At 51.0% G+C, this 13,925-nt stretch overlaps 1 protein-coding gene across 5 annotated transcripts in view; it reads left to right on the top strand.

The window, feature by feature from the left end:
* The first annotated feature begins 1,422 nt into the window (after positions 1-1,422).
* Positions 1,423-13,925, top strand: part of Nsd2 (nuclear receptor binding SET domain protein 2) — a 69,012-nt gene continuing 56,509 nt past the window's right edge. For 3 of the 5 annotated variants that reach the window (XM_048364894.1, XM_048364891.1, XM_048364895.1), the window contains exon 1: positions 1,423-1,552. The gene's annotated coding sequence lies outside the window, so the exon portion shown is untranslated. Of the gene's footprint in view, positions 1,553-2,226; positions 2,437-5,503; positions 5,894-13,925 lie in introns of those variants that run through there. The other 2 variants (XM_048364893.1, XM_048364892.1) reach the window with 2 other exon arrangements.

Below are 13,925 nucleotides of genomic sequence, written 5' to 3'. Positions count from 1 at the left end.
ATTTGGATCAAACAACTGGGACCCTCGTCATGACAAAGGCCAGTTCCCACCGCGGTGGGAAACCATGAAGCTTGTGGGATTGCTGCGGGGAGTCTGATCCTGTAGCTCTTTCCTCCTGCCCTGGGGGTCTGGGACCTAGAGCCCTGGGCTCTCTGCCCATCCTTTACCGGTTCTGCTTGCTTGTCCTGTGCACTGCCCCTGCCCAGGGTCCTTCTGGCTCCTTCCAGGCCCGGGCACGGGAGGGTGGCGAGCGCTCCTGGGGCCCGGGGCCACTGGAGGCCGCGCCAGAAGGCCGGGCTAGTGCTGAAGGGAGTGGGAGAGGCCCAGGCCACCGCTCTGGACTCCACACCAAGGCCCCGCGGTGCGGTGAGGTGCGGCGGGTGGGTGGTGGGTGGCCGGGGACGGTGGCTTGAGGCTGCGCGGGAGGGTGTGAGGCCCGCACTTCCGGGTGCGCACCGCCCCGTCCAGCCCGCCGCCGCCGCGGCCCCGAGGGCCCAGGCCCGGCTCCCGAGCTCCTGCAGCTCCCCGCGGCGGCCCGGGCTGGGGTACCGACACCTGTGGAGCCCGCCAGGGAGGACATGAAGGCAGGCGGGGCCCAGCCCCCCGCGCCCTCCCCAGGCGGGTCGCGGTGGGCAGGGAGCGGGCGTGCGGGAGCCGGGGCGCTCCGGCCGGCCCAGGCCGCAGCCCGCGGTCCTTCCCCGCCCGCCCGCCTGCCCCGGCACGCGGGAAGCCGGGCGGGGCGCGGCTGCGGGACTCCTCCAGGGCAACCGTGTGTCAGGGGCGGCGGTCCCCGGACAAGTGCGGGGCTGGGCCGCGCCCTGACAGGCGGGCGTTCCCCGGGGCGGCCGCGGGCTCCGCGGGCTCCGCGCGCCCCGGCCCCGGGTCCGACCGCCCACGTCGCCTGCGGCGCGGGCAGCGGGCTCGCGGCTCCCGCCGCCGCCGGCGGGCGCTCAGGGCCCAGCCGCTGGGCGTGGCCGCCGCCTCCCGCGCTCCCCGTCCGCTCGAGGCCCGGCGCCCGCGTCCGCGCCCACGCGGGGCTCCGGGGCCGCGCGCGGCGATTGGGCGGCGAGCGTGACGTCACCGCGCCGGGGCTCGCCGCCGCCGCCGCCGCGGAGCTGGCCGCCGCCCGCGCGCCGGGCGAGGAGCGGGAGCCGGAGAAGAGCGGGCCGGCGCGCGCCCGGCTCCCCCACCCGCGCTCGGGCCCGCCGCCCGCCCCGCGCGCCCCGCCGCCCGCCGCCCGCCGCGCGCGGCCTCGGCGCGGATTTGAAAAGCCCGGTCCGCGGGCGCCGTGAGGCGGCAGCCAATCAGCGGCGCGCACTTTTCCCGCGGCTTCTGGGGGCGGCGGCGGCCCCGGCGGCGGCGGCGGCGGCGGGCGGGAGGCGCGGGGGCGGGGTCGGCGCCGCGCGCGGAGAGCCTCGGCCTGGCCGCGCAGCGCCCGCCGCCGCCGCCGCCGCCGCCGCCCCCTCCCGCGGCCCTGCCCTCCGCGGCCTCGCGCCCGCCGCCGCCGGACAGCCGCCGCCGGACCGCCGGCCGAGGATGCGACGCAGCGCAGGTCACTGGGGCCGCCGGCCAGCCGCCGCGGGTGCCCGCCGCCGGGCGGGGGACGGGAGGCCGGGAGGCCGGGGACGCGGGGCCTGCGGGCCCGAGGGGGCGGCGGGGGGGGGGAGGAGGAGCGGGGCGCTCGCCCGGGGGGAGGGGCGGCGAGGGTCGCGGAGCGGGGCGGCCGGGGCGGGACGCGCGGTCCGCGGCGCCCGCGGAGGGCCGGGGGCCGGGCGGACGCGGCCCGCGGCGCCGGGCGGACGCGGCGGGCCGGCGGCGGCTAACGGGGCGGCGGGCGCGCGGCCATGTTGGGCCCGCGGGCCGGGGCTGCACCTGTGCGGGGCCGGCGAGCGGCCGCCTTTGTTCCCGCGGCGCCGGGCCGGCCGGGCGGGCCTTTGTGCGGCGCGGGGCGCCGGGCCGCGGCGGCTCGGTGGGAGGGGCGGCCGGGCCGGGCCGGGCCGGCGTCCGCCCGCCGAGCGGCGCTTTTTGTGTGGCGAGGCGCCCGGCGCGGCCCCTCGCGGCGCGGCCGTTGGTCAGCGCGGCGCGCCCCCGCCGGCCGCGCGGATCCGGCCGGGCAGGTGGAGGCGCGGCGGGCCAGGCCCGCGGTCCGCCCGGGGTCGTGGCGCCGCCGCGCCCCGGGTCTCGGCGGGGCACGCGGGCCGCGACGCCGAGATCGGGCCCCGGCCCCCGAGCGGCCGCCCTCCCCGCCGGAACGCGGCTTACCATCTCGGCGCTGAGAAACGCTGGGCTTGAGTTTCGGTAGAGAGAAAATGGATGGGGACATCGCCTAGGGCCGGTGGCGGCCCCGAGCTTTCCTCCCTCCCCGGCTGGGAACCAGGGTTGACATTCAAGATGGAACAGTATCCAAGCTGATAATCGGGCGAGAATCGTTTTCAGGTAGCTCGTGGGGCGGTGGGTAGTGTCAGATGGGACCGACGGCTCGGTACTGCCAACCTTCTCCCAAACTTCGAAGACCTTTGGCGTTTTAAACGAGTTAAACCACAAGCTAGGTCGCGGATTACATTAACTCTGTCTTAGGCATTTTAAATAAGGTAAGCAACATGGAAACTAAGTTAGGAGCCACCCCACTTACGAAGCTGAGACTGTAACTTTTAGATTTCCCGAAGTAGCCAAAACGTTCTGGTTACCTATTTAAATGTGACCAGAGCTACAATATATTAAGCACAAACCCTAAGCAGTAACATGATGGAAACAAGTCCCGGGAGCACAGTTGGTTCGGTGTGTGCTGGGTGAGTGTAATCGGGAGAGTTCAAATCTTAACTGCCGACTAGCGATGAAGAGGACTCATGCCTTAGACACGATTACTTTGAGTCATTTCCTTTTCTTTCCTTCCATTTTCTCAGCTGCCAGCAGCCTTCAGTTTGGGGTTGATGGTTAGTAGTGAGAGGACTTAACTGCTTGCTGGTCAGTTTGTGTAAGCTTTTGTGAACTGTCGTCAGTTCAGAACAAGACCCCTCGCTTTCTGGTCTCTGATTCTCGGGGTCAGCATTACATTTTAAGAACATCAGATAATTAACTTTGTGACTTTCAAAGGAGAATGGACAATTCTTATGCACAGATGTGATATATTTTTCTGTAACTTATAAACTAACGTGGGGATTGTGAAGATACAGAGAGAAAATAAGGTAAACAGACTACAAGTGTTGACTCCTAGGTTTATTTATTTTTTTGTTTTGTTTTTGCCAGTCCTGGGGCTTGAACTCAGGGTCTGAGCACTGTCCTTGACTTCTTTTTGCTCAAGGCTACTTCTCTTCCACTTGAGCCACAGCGCCACTTCTGGCTTTTTTCTTTTCTTTTCTTTTCTTTTCTTTCTTTCTTTTTTTTTTGCCAGTCCTGGGGCTTGGACTCAGGGTCTGAGCACTGTCCCTGGCTTCTTTTTGTTCAAGGCTATAGCCCTCTACCACTTGAGCCACAGCGCCACTTCTGTTTTCTATATATGTGATGCTAAGGAATCAAACCTGGGGCTTCATGTATATGAGGTGAGCACTTTACCACTAGGCCGTATTCCCAGGCCCTAGGTGTTTATTTTTTGTTTGTTTGTTTTTTAATTTTATTCTGTTTTATTGGTCGTGGGGCTTGAACTCAGGGCCTGGGTACTGGTCCCTGAGCTTTTTTTCACTCAAGGCTAGTACTCTTTCACTTTGAGCCATTGCTCCCCTTCTGGTTTTCTGGTGGTTAATTGGACCTAAGAATATCATGGACTTTCCTACGCAGACTGGCTTTGAATGGAGATCCTTAGATCTCAGCCTCCTGAATAGCTGGGTTACAGACCGTAGCCACCAGCACAGGGACTTCCTAGGTTTGTTTTTATGCAGCCAAGTTATGCAAGGCTATCCCAACGTGCTGAATGTGAGGAACCAAATAGAAATAAAGTCCTGAGCTGCAGGAGTCAAGAATTAGAGACCCTGGCTGGGGATATGGCCTAGTGGCAAGAGTGCTTGTCTTGTATACATGAAGCCCTGGGTTCAATTCCCCAGCACCACATATACAGAAAATGGCCAGAAGTGGCGCTGTGGCTCAAGTGACAGAGTGCTAGCCTTGAGCAAAAAGAAGCCAGGGGGGCTGGGGATATGGCCTAGTGGCAAGAGTGCCTGCCTCATATACATGAGGCCCTGGGTTCGATTCCCCAGCACCACATATACAGAAAATGGCCAGAAGTGGCGCTGTGGCTCATGTGGCAGAGTGCTAGCCTTGAGCAAAAGGAAGCCAGGGACAGTGCTCAGGCCCTGAGTCCAAGCCCCAGGACTGGCCAAAAAAAAGAAAAAAAGAAAATACACCCTCTTTGCACAACACCTTGTAAAAAAATTTATGTCCAATTAATAAAAAAAAAAAAAAAAGAAGCCAGGGACGGTGCTCAGGCCCTGAGTCCAAGGGCCAGGACTGGCCAAAAAAAAAAAAAGAATTAGAGACCCTGTGGGCTTATTAAAGGAGGTTCAGATGTTCTCTCCTAGAAGTAGTAGTAAGGTTTTACAGGGTTTACTCACATGGCAGAATGTGAACTAATTAGTTACTTCCTTATTTATAATAAAATGTAACATGTGGAAGTAGGAAGAACTAGGCATACCAGAAAGTAAGTGCTTGTGAGAAGCTAGCAAACACTCATAGGAGGCATACTGTGTGAACTACTACAGTTTCCTTCACCAAGTTAAGGACATATGTAAATGAAGCTGGACACCAGTGGCTCAGACCTATAATCCTAGTTACTGGAGGCTGAGATCTGAAGATTGAAACTCAAAGCTTATTGGGACAGGAGAGTCCCCAGGAAACTCATCTCCAATTAACCACTCAAAAACTGGAAGTGGGGGGGCTGGGGATATAGCCTAGTGGCAAGAGTGCCTGCCTCGGATATACGAGGCCCTATGTTCAATTCCCCAGCACCACATATACAGAAAAAACGGCCAGAAGCGGCGCTGTGGCTCACGTGGCAGAGTGCTAGCCTTGAGCGGGAAGAAGCCAGGGACAGTGCTCAGGCCCTGAGTCCAAGGCCCAGGACTGGCCAAAAAAAAAAACAAAAAAAACTGGAAGTGGCGCTGTGACTCAAGTGGTAGAGTGCTAATCTTGAGCACAGAGCCTCAGGGACAGTGCCCAGGCCCTGAATTCAAGCCCCATACCTGACAAAAAACAAAATAACAACAAAAAACACCGAACTGGAACTGGCTCAAGTGGTAAAATGCTACCCATGAGCAAAAAACCATAAGGAACAGTTCTTAGGACCTGAGTTCAAGTCCCAGTACCAGCTAAAAAAAAAAAAAAGTGAGTGGATATGCTTTTAAAATGATGCTGATTATTTTTAGAATAGGTTCTTGATTCCCACCTGAGTCAGGATCAGCCTATTTTTAGGCTTCTCATGTTTGCTGGAATCACAGGTTTGTGGTACCAGGTCCCTCTTCCCTCCATGGGGATATGGAGTCTCTAAGAGGTTTCTGCCCTGGCTGGCCTTTTCTGTGAAGCTTGGAGTGATTGGCCCAGGCCACTGCACTCAGCTCTTGGTTGAGAAGTCTTGGGAGCTTTTCTGCTGGGTCTGCTTCAAACTTGATCTTCCCATTCTCATCTTCCAAGGAGCTAGGATTACAAGTATGAGCCACTGGTCCCAATTGAAATAATCCATCTGAATGCTAGTCCCTGACCTATTTGCCTTTTATGTCTGTCTGTCATGTTGGAGCACAAAGAGTTCTAAGAACTGAGTATGAAATGGAAGGAGTCCAGCTAAGACCACTTCGCTTTAACTGGAGAGGCAACCTAGGTTTCCCTGGCAGGATAGCTTCTTTTGCTCATGATGATGCCTTATTGAAATGTTAAATGGAAACTAGCCAGAAGACATTTCTTCAACTATGTAAGTGCAACACATAATAGACAATGTGGAACAAGAGTTTCTGTGTACTACATTGTTGATTTTTTTGTTGTTGTTTCACTGGACAAGCTAAAAGACAAAAAGTACACAAAGCAAGAGATGAAACCAAAGCCCTGGAGGATTAGGTTTAAATTTATACACTGTCTTTTTTTTATTTTATTATTTTTTGGTGTCCATCATGGGGCTTGAATTCAGGACCTGGGCACTGTCCCTGGCTTCTTTTTGCTCTACTCCTTGAGCCGCAGCACCACTTTTGGCTTTTCCTATATATGTGGTACTGAGAAATTGAATCCAGGGCTTCATATGTGAGGCAAACACTCTACCACTAGGCTACATTTCCAGCCCCATCCTTGATCTTTTATACTTATGGCTAGCCATCTACCACTTTGAGCCACAGTTCTTTTCCCAAGGCTTTTTTGTGGTCAATTGAAGATTTGTCTCATGGGAGTTTCTTGCCCAGGCTGGCTTTGAACCTTGATCCTTACATCTCAGCCTCATGAGTACCTAGGATTGCTATCAAGAGGCACTGGTACCAGGCCCAAGCCTCTTGATATGGCTTTATTTCTCTTTTGGGGAATGGTTATTTACGGTGAACATTATGGAGAGAAAGATATTAAATATTGATTGGAGGGGGCAGTCTTGGGCTTGAATTCAAGGTCTGGGCACTGTCCCTGAGCTTTTTTGCTCAAGGCTATCACTCTACCACTTGAGCCACAGCGCCACTTCTGTATATGTGGTGCTGGGGAATCGAACCCAGGACTTCATGTATACGAGGCAAGCACTCTTGCCACTAGGCCATATTCCCAGCCTGGGTTTACTTTTTCTAGTCATTGCTTTAGCTTGGGCCTCAAGCTAGGTCCATGGTTCCTGTGTATTTTGGGAAACCTTTGTTGATGTCTTTTTTTTTTTTTGTGCCAGTCCTGGGGCTTGAACTCAGTACCTGGGCATTGTCCCTGAACTTCTTTTGCTCAAGGCTAGCACTCTTACCACTTGAGCCACAGCACCACCTCTGGCCTTTTCTGTTTATGTGGTACTGAGGAATTGAACCCAGGGCTTCATGCATGCTAAGCAAGCACTCTACCACTAAGCCGCATCCCAGTCCATAGATACCTGTTTATATCAATTGGGTTTTCTTCCATCCTTGCCTAGTCTCCATTTTTACCTTTTATACACATACCCCATAGCCCCAGTCCTGCTCTATTTCTGGTTCACTTCTATCTGGAATGTTCTGCAGATGCCTGTGATTTGTTCCTTGCATTTTCTATGGTCTTTGCTCACACTTCTCAGGCACTATACCTGACCACTATTTAAAATAATTTATTATTAAAATAAAATAATTTATTGCTGTCTGGCATTCCGTTCTGTCTTAGCATTTTCTCATTAGCACTTATCCCCCGACACTCCGTGTGTTGTGCTTGTTTGTCCATTGAGACCTCCATAAAAGAGAGATCTTGGTTGTTCTCAGTGTTTAGAGTGGAGTGGTATCTGAGGGACTGGCAGGCACATATTGCCTATTTGATAAGTGAACAAGCATTTAATCCTTAGTGTGATATGTGGTTAGGTTTCAAAAGTGGTGTGAGCCGGACGCTAGTGGCTTATGCCTGTAATCTAGGTACTCAGGAGGGTGAGATCTGAGGATTGCAATTCAAAGCTAGTCTCGGCAGCGTTAACAACCAAAAAGCTGGAAGTGGAGCTCAAATAGAGTGTTGTCCTTTAGCCCAAAAGTTCAGAGACAGCATCCAGGCCCTGGGACTGCCCCGCCCCCTCCCTAAAAGAAGTTGTGAACTGGATACTGGTGGCTCATGCCTATTATCCTGGCTACTCAGGAGGCTGAGATCTGAAGATCATGGCTCAAAGCCAGCCCAGGCAGGATAATCTGTGAGACTCGTTATCTCCAATTACCTCCCCCCTCAAAAAAACAAAACAAAGTGGAGCTGTGGCTCAAAGTGGTAGAGTGCTAGCCTTGAGCAAAGAGTGCAAGAACAGCACCCAGGCCCCAAGTCCAAGCCCCACAATTGACCAAAAATTAAAAATAAAGTGATGTGAATAAGAAGAGATGAGGATGGTGAGTACACTTGCCCTGGTGTGGTATAAGGCTGGAAAGGAGACACATTCTTGAGGCAGAGGCCTGTGAGGTCTGTGGACCAATACCAGGGTAGAGAGTCAGCTAACCGAGGCTCAGGATGTAGGGGATGGACCAATGCAAGCGTGGGAGATGTGTTTTTGACAGTCTGAGTCACAGCATGTTGAGTGAAGGAGAGGTGGTGGAGAGTCTGGGGCTGACAGTTTCAAAATTGGAGCACTGGGAATATGGCCTAGTGGCAAGAGTGCTTGCCTCGTATACAGGAAGTCCTGGGTTCGATTCCTCAGCACCACATATATAGGAAGTGGCGGTGTGGCTCAAGTGGCAGAGTGCTAACCTTGAGCACAAAAAGAAGCCAGAGACAGTTACTCAGGCCCTGAGTTTAAGGCCCAGGACTGGCAAAAAAAAATAAAAAAAAAATGGGTAGTGGTAGCCCCATTTTTACTTTACTGTGACACAGTGAAAGGGAAGGTAGGCCTACTTTCTGATTTAGTTCTGTTCTTTCCAAAGCTTTGATTTTACCTGCATGCCTAAGATTCACCTGGGTGTTCTACAGTGCTTCAAAGAGGAGGAGCTAGATTTGTATTGTAGCATGCCATGAGGCTCCTGTCTTTTTCTGGCATCTTTTCTGGTCCTTTGTGTTTAGATCTTGCTATTTTGCTACCAGTTGCTCTCTGATGAGCTGTGTTGTTACTTTTTCCTGAGTGGTCAAGTTTCATATTGCTGTGGCTTTCCTTAGGCCCAGCTCTTGTCTTTGAGAGGTCTTTTCCCACTTCCACCAGTTTTGCAGACCTGGGCCTAAGGTACTAGATGCTTTTATCTTCTGCCTGTTTGTCTTGCCTTTGGAGGTGTCAGACCTTCATTTGGGACACTCACTGCTGAGGCTTCCATTTCATCCTCTTTTCCAGGGTGAAATTCAAGGGGAGAAAGTTTCAACTTTATTCAGTGCCTGGATATGGGAGGCGAAGCTTTTTTAAATTGTCTTCCTAAAGATAATTGTTTAATAATGTGAATACCTGTATTCTGTAAGTTGAATTATGCGTTAGGAATAGTAGGCTTTTGTGTGATTTCCATTCAAAGATTAGAAATCAGTGTCATCTGTGTAGAGCTTTATGCAGTGACTCTACTTTATGTTAATAAATACTTAACAGGAAACTGAATCCCAAAGACCTAAGGATCTGACCTGAAGTCACCAGGCAGTATGTGTTGGAGATAGGACTCCAACAGAGCATGATGCTTGGTTTTGTGCCCTGGAAACTTACTGGTCTACCTCTCAGGGAAAATAGCAGCAGGCCATTTTTTTTTTTATACTTTTTTTGGGGGGGCGGGGTCAGGTCATGGGGCTTGAACTTGGGGCCTGGGTACTGTCCTTGACTCTCACCAAAAAAATCTTGGGGCACTGACTAAATTTGTTACTGATTTTTTTTTTTTAATTGGGCTAGTCCTGGGACTTGAACTTTAATACCTGGACATAGGCACTGCACTTGAGCTTTTTTGCTCAAAGTTAGTGCTCTACCATTTGAGTCTCAGCTCTACTTCTAGGATTGTGGTGGTGAATTGTAGATAAGAGTCTCATGGATACTCCTGCCCAGAGTGGCTTTGAATCTTGATCCTCAGATCTCAGCCTCTTGAGTAGCTGGATTACAGGCGTGCCACTGTAGCCTGTTTTGTTTGTTTTAACTTTTTTTTTTTTGGCCAGTCCTGGGCCTTGAACTCAGGGCCTGAGCACTGTCCCTGGCTTCTTTTTGCTCAAGGTTAGCACTCTGCCACTTGAGCCACCGCGCCACTTCTGGCCATTTTCTGTATATGTGGTGCTGGGGAATGGAACCCAGGGATTTCATGTATATGAGGCAAGCACTCTTGCCACTAGGCCATATTCCCAGGCCCTTTTTAAAATTGTAAACAAGTACTATTACTGGGATTTGAACTCTGGGTCTGAGTTCCCACTCAGCCCTTTTACTCACCACTGGCACTCCACCACTTGAGCCATACCTCCATGTCTGGCTTTTTGCTGGTTAATTGGAGACAGGAAGGAGTCTTTTGGGTTTGTCTGCTCAGTCTGGCTTTGAATTGCAATTCTTAGACCTTAGTGTCCTAAGTAGCTAAGATTATAGCGATTAGCTACGATTAGCCTGGCTTATTAGAAAAAAAAATGGCTATAATAGTGGTCTTATGTTTAAAAAGTTGGGTGATAACTCACACCACTCTAGATTGGAAGCCTGGCTCAACTAGTAGAGTGCCAACTGTGAACAAGTAAACCAAGGGAGCTCCAATATTGACATTTAAAAAAAAAAAAAAAAAGGCTGGGTCCTGGTGGCTCACAACTGTCATCCTAGCTACTCAGGAGGCTGAGATCTGAGGATCATGTTTCAAAGCCAGCCCAGGCAGGAAAGTCCACGAGACTCTCATCTCCAAATAACCACCAGAAAACCGGAAATGATACTGTGGCTCAAGTGGTAGAGCTCTTGCCTTGAGCTGAAGGGATCAGGGACAGCACCCAGAGTTCAAACGATGACCAAACAAACAAACAAACAAAAGTTGTCACTTCTGATTGGATGTTCTAATGAAAGATACTTTATCATTTTCCATTTCTAATTATGCAAACAAATGGATGTGTGCCATCAGGAGGGAGATAGAAGTCTTTGGGATGAGTAAAGTAACATGGTTTTGGGCTTGTTAATGGATCCTAACCTAGTCCTGTTCTCAAAAAGTCTGGACCCTAGTTTGAACATGTTAGTTACATCAGGAACTTTCTGGAAATGTAGACTCTAGGGTCTCCTGCCCTAGAGTCACTTGAGTCATAAGTTCTGGATTTTGGCCCAGCAGTCTGTGTTCTAGCAACAGATTATGGTTATGATACCCAGGAGTAAGACCATGGTGGTTGGCTAGTGTTGGGACTAAGCTACACAGTAAAATGGATTCTGGAGAAAATTTGATAAGTTAGCCTTTGTTTTGGGATAAGATGTAAAGAGGACATTAGTGGTAATTCCTAGGTTTTTGTCTGAAAGAAATAGGTAGAGGTGCCATTCATTTATTTCACGTGTGTGTGTACTGGCAGTAGGGTTTGATTCCAAGACCTAAGCACTGGCCATTAGCTTTTTTCACTCAAGGTTGGTACTCTACCACTTGAGCCACAGCTCCATTTGGAGCTTTTCACCGGTTAAGTGGAGATAACAGTCTCACAGACTCTCCTGCCCTGGACTGGCTTCCACGATTCTCAGATCTCAGCCTCCTGAGTAGTTAGGATTTATAGGTGTGAGCCACTAGTGCCTGGCTACTTCTGTTTTAATGCTTAGAAAAAAAGAAAGCCCCTGAGGAATTCATAGCTGGGTATAATGGCTTATCCTTGTAATCTTAGTTACTTAGGAGGTAGAGTTCAAGAGGATAGTGGTAGCTGGGAATATGGCCTCGTGGTAAAGTGCTCATCTCCTATACATGAAGCTCTGGGTTCAATTCCCCAGCACCACATATACAGAAAACGGTCAGAAGTGGCGCTGTGGCTCAAGTCACAGAGTGCTAGCCTTGAGCAAAAAAAAAAAAAAAAAAAAAAAGAACAAGCCAGGGACAGTGCTCAGGCCTTGAGTCCAAACCCAGGACTGGCCAAAAACAAAAAACAAAACAAAACAAAAAAAAACAACTGAAGCCGGGACTAGGAAGGTGGCTTCACAATAAAGTGCTTGCCTAGCATGCATGAAACCCTGGGTTCGATTCCTCAGTACCACATAGAACAAGTCAGAAGTTGCACTGTAGCTCAAGGAGTAGAGTGCTAGTCTTGAGCAAAAAGAAGCCAGGGACAGTGCTCAGCCCTAGAACTGGCAATAAAATAAAATAAATAACTGAAGCCAACTTGGCAACAGTGGTTCACATGCTTCTAATCCTAACTACTCAAGAGGCTGAAATCTGAGGATCATGGTTTAAAGCCAGCCTCAGTAGGTCTGAGATTCTTTTCTTCAGTTAGGTAGCAAAAAGCCCTAACTGGAGATGTGGCTTTAAATGGTATAGCACCCTGTGAGTAAAAAAGCCAAGCAAGAGCTCAAGACCCCTGGGTTCAGTTCCTGGTAGAGGTTGGGGGGGGGGGCAGGGGAAAGAGATGCAAACCCTGTAATTCTTTAGCTACTTGTGTGGTAGAGATCCAAGGTTTGAATGCCAACCCTGGCATAACAAAATTGGTGAGATTCCCATCTCAACCAACTACAGCAGAAGGGCAATAGCTGGGCAAAGTGACCCACCTCTGTTATTCCCCAGGAAATAGAAAGCACAAATAGGAGGATTGCAGTTCAGACTGGCTCAGGCGTAACGTGACCTTGAAAAAGAGCTGAAGGTGTGGCTGAAGTGGTAGAGATCCTTCCTGGCAAGTGTGAAGCCTGGTACTGAAAAAAAGTCAGTTTAAATCCAAATACCCCAAAATAATGATAGTAATAACAGCTACCACCACCAAAGCAAAATGGGCTGGAGGCCTAACTCAAGTTGTAGAGTACCTGCCTAGCAACCAGGCCCTGAGTTCAAACAGCTAAAATCAACAACAAAAACAACTTGGTTATTTCTTTTATTTCCTTTGCCGAAACAGTAGTTTCTCAATGATAACCACATTGAGTCCTTATTTAAAATTGTACCCCCTCCTTTTGCTGATGATTCTTACTATTTTTGTGGTGGGAGACCAGGTCTTGAACCGGGTATCTGATGCTTTATGCTCATTGGTAGGCTCCCTACGACGTGAGCCATGCCTCTAACCCAGTCCTGGGCCTTGAACTCAGATCCCAGGCTCTGTCCCTGAGCTGCTCTGTGCTCAAGGCTAGCACTCTACTATTTGAGCCACAGCGCGACTTCCCACTCTTTTTTTTTTTTTTTTTAACTATTATTTAATTGGAGGTGAGAGTCTCATGGACTTTTCTGCCTGGGCTGGCTTCAAACCATGATCCTCAGATCTCAATCTCCTGACAGTAGCTAGGATTACAGGCATGAGCTACCAAACTTGTTTCTCATTCATCCTTATGTCCCCAAGAGTAAACTACTTGTACAGGTGCTGTGGGTGTGAACTGAAGGCACTACATGGATAATTGTGCCCAGAACATAGGCTGGACACTGGTGGCTCATGCCTGTAATCCTAGCTACTCAGGAGGCTGAGATCTGAGGATCACAGTTCAAAGCCAGCCTGGGCAGGAAAGTCTGTATCTCCAATTAACCACCAGAAAACAGGAAGTGGTGCTGTGGCTCAAGTGGTAGAGCCTTGAGCTGAAGACAGCACCTGGTCCTGAGTTCAAGCCCCATGACCAAACCAAAAAAAAAAAAGAAGAAAGAAAGTGTGCCCAGGGGCTGGGGATATGGCCTAGTGGCAAGAGTGCTTGCTCCGTATACATGAGGCCCTGGGTTCAATTCCCCAGCACCGCATACATAGAAAATGGCCAGAAGTGGCGCTGTGACTCAAGTGGCAGAGCGCTAGCCTTGAGCAAAAAGAAGCCAGGCACAGTGCTCAGGCCCTGAGTTCAAGCCCCAGGACTGGCCAAAAAAAAGAAAGAAAGTGCCCAGAACAGAGAACACTGGACAATGCTGAAGAGGAATGGGGCCATCAGAATCCTAGGCTGTGGTCTGGTTGTGACCTTCATGTCGGTGGGTTCTGCCGAGGGTATGGGCAGTGAGGTCCTGTGGCATTGATCTTGTGTTTTCCTCCTTTTGTGCTGAAATTCATTCCCTGTGTAGCTTAGGATGGAAACATGAACTGACATGAATGTGAGTGAAGAGAAGCTAATCTTAACACCAGGCATCTCTTTCTGGGAGTGGGAGAAAAGAGCAGTAAGTGGTTCAGCAGAAGTACTCCTTTCAGAAATGAAAGCTCACAGAGTGGGGCTACTGAATTAGGTGCCTGCTAAGAAAGTAGGTTTTTTTTCCCCCCTCCCTTTAGTTCTCCATCTGAAATATTGTACTTTGTTGAAG

Source organism: Perognathus longimembris, chromosome 16 (genome assembly GCF_023159225.1).
Source record: "Perognathus longimembris pacificus isolate PPM17 chromosome 16, ASM2315922v1, whole genome shotgun sequence".
Lineage (NCBI taxonomy): Eukaryota > Metazoa > Chordata > Mammalia > Rodentia > Heteromyidae > Perognathus > Perognathus longimembris.
Note: the sequence above shows the minus strand (reverse complement) of the source record. Positions and strands in the feature narration are given on the sequence as shown.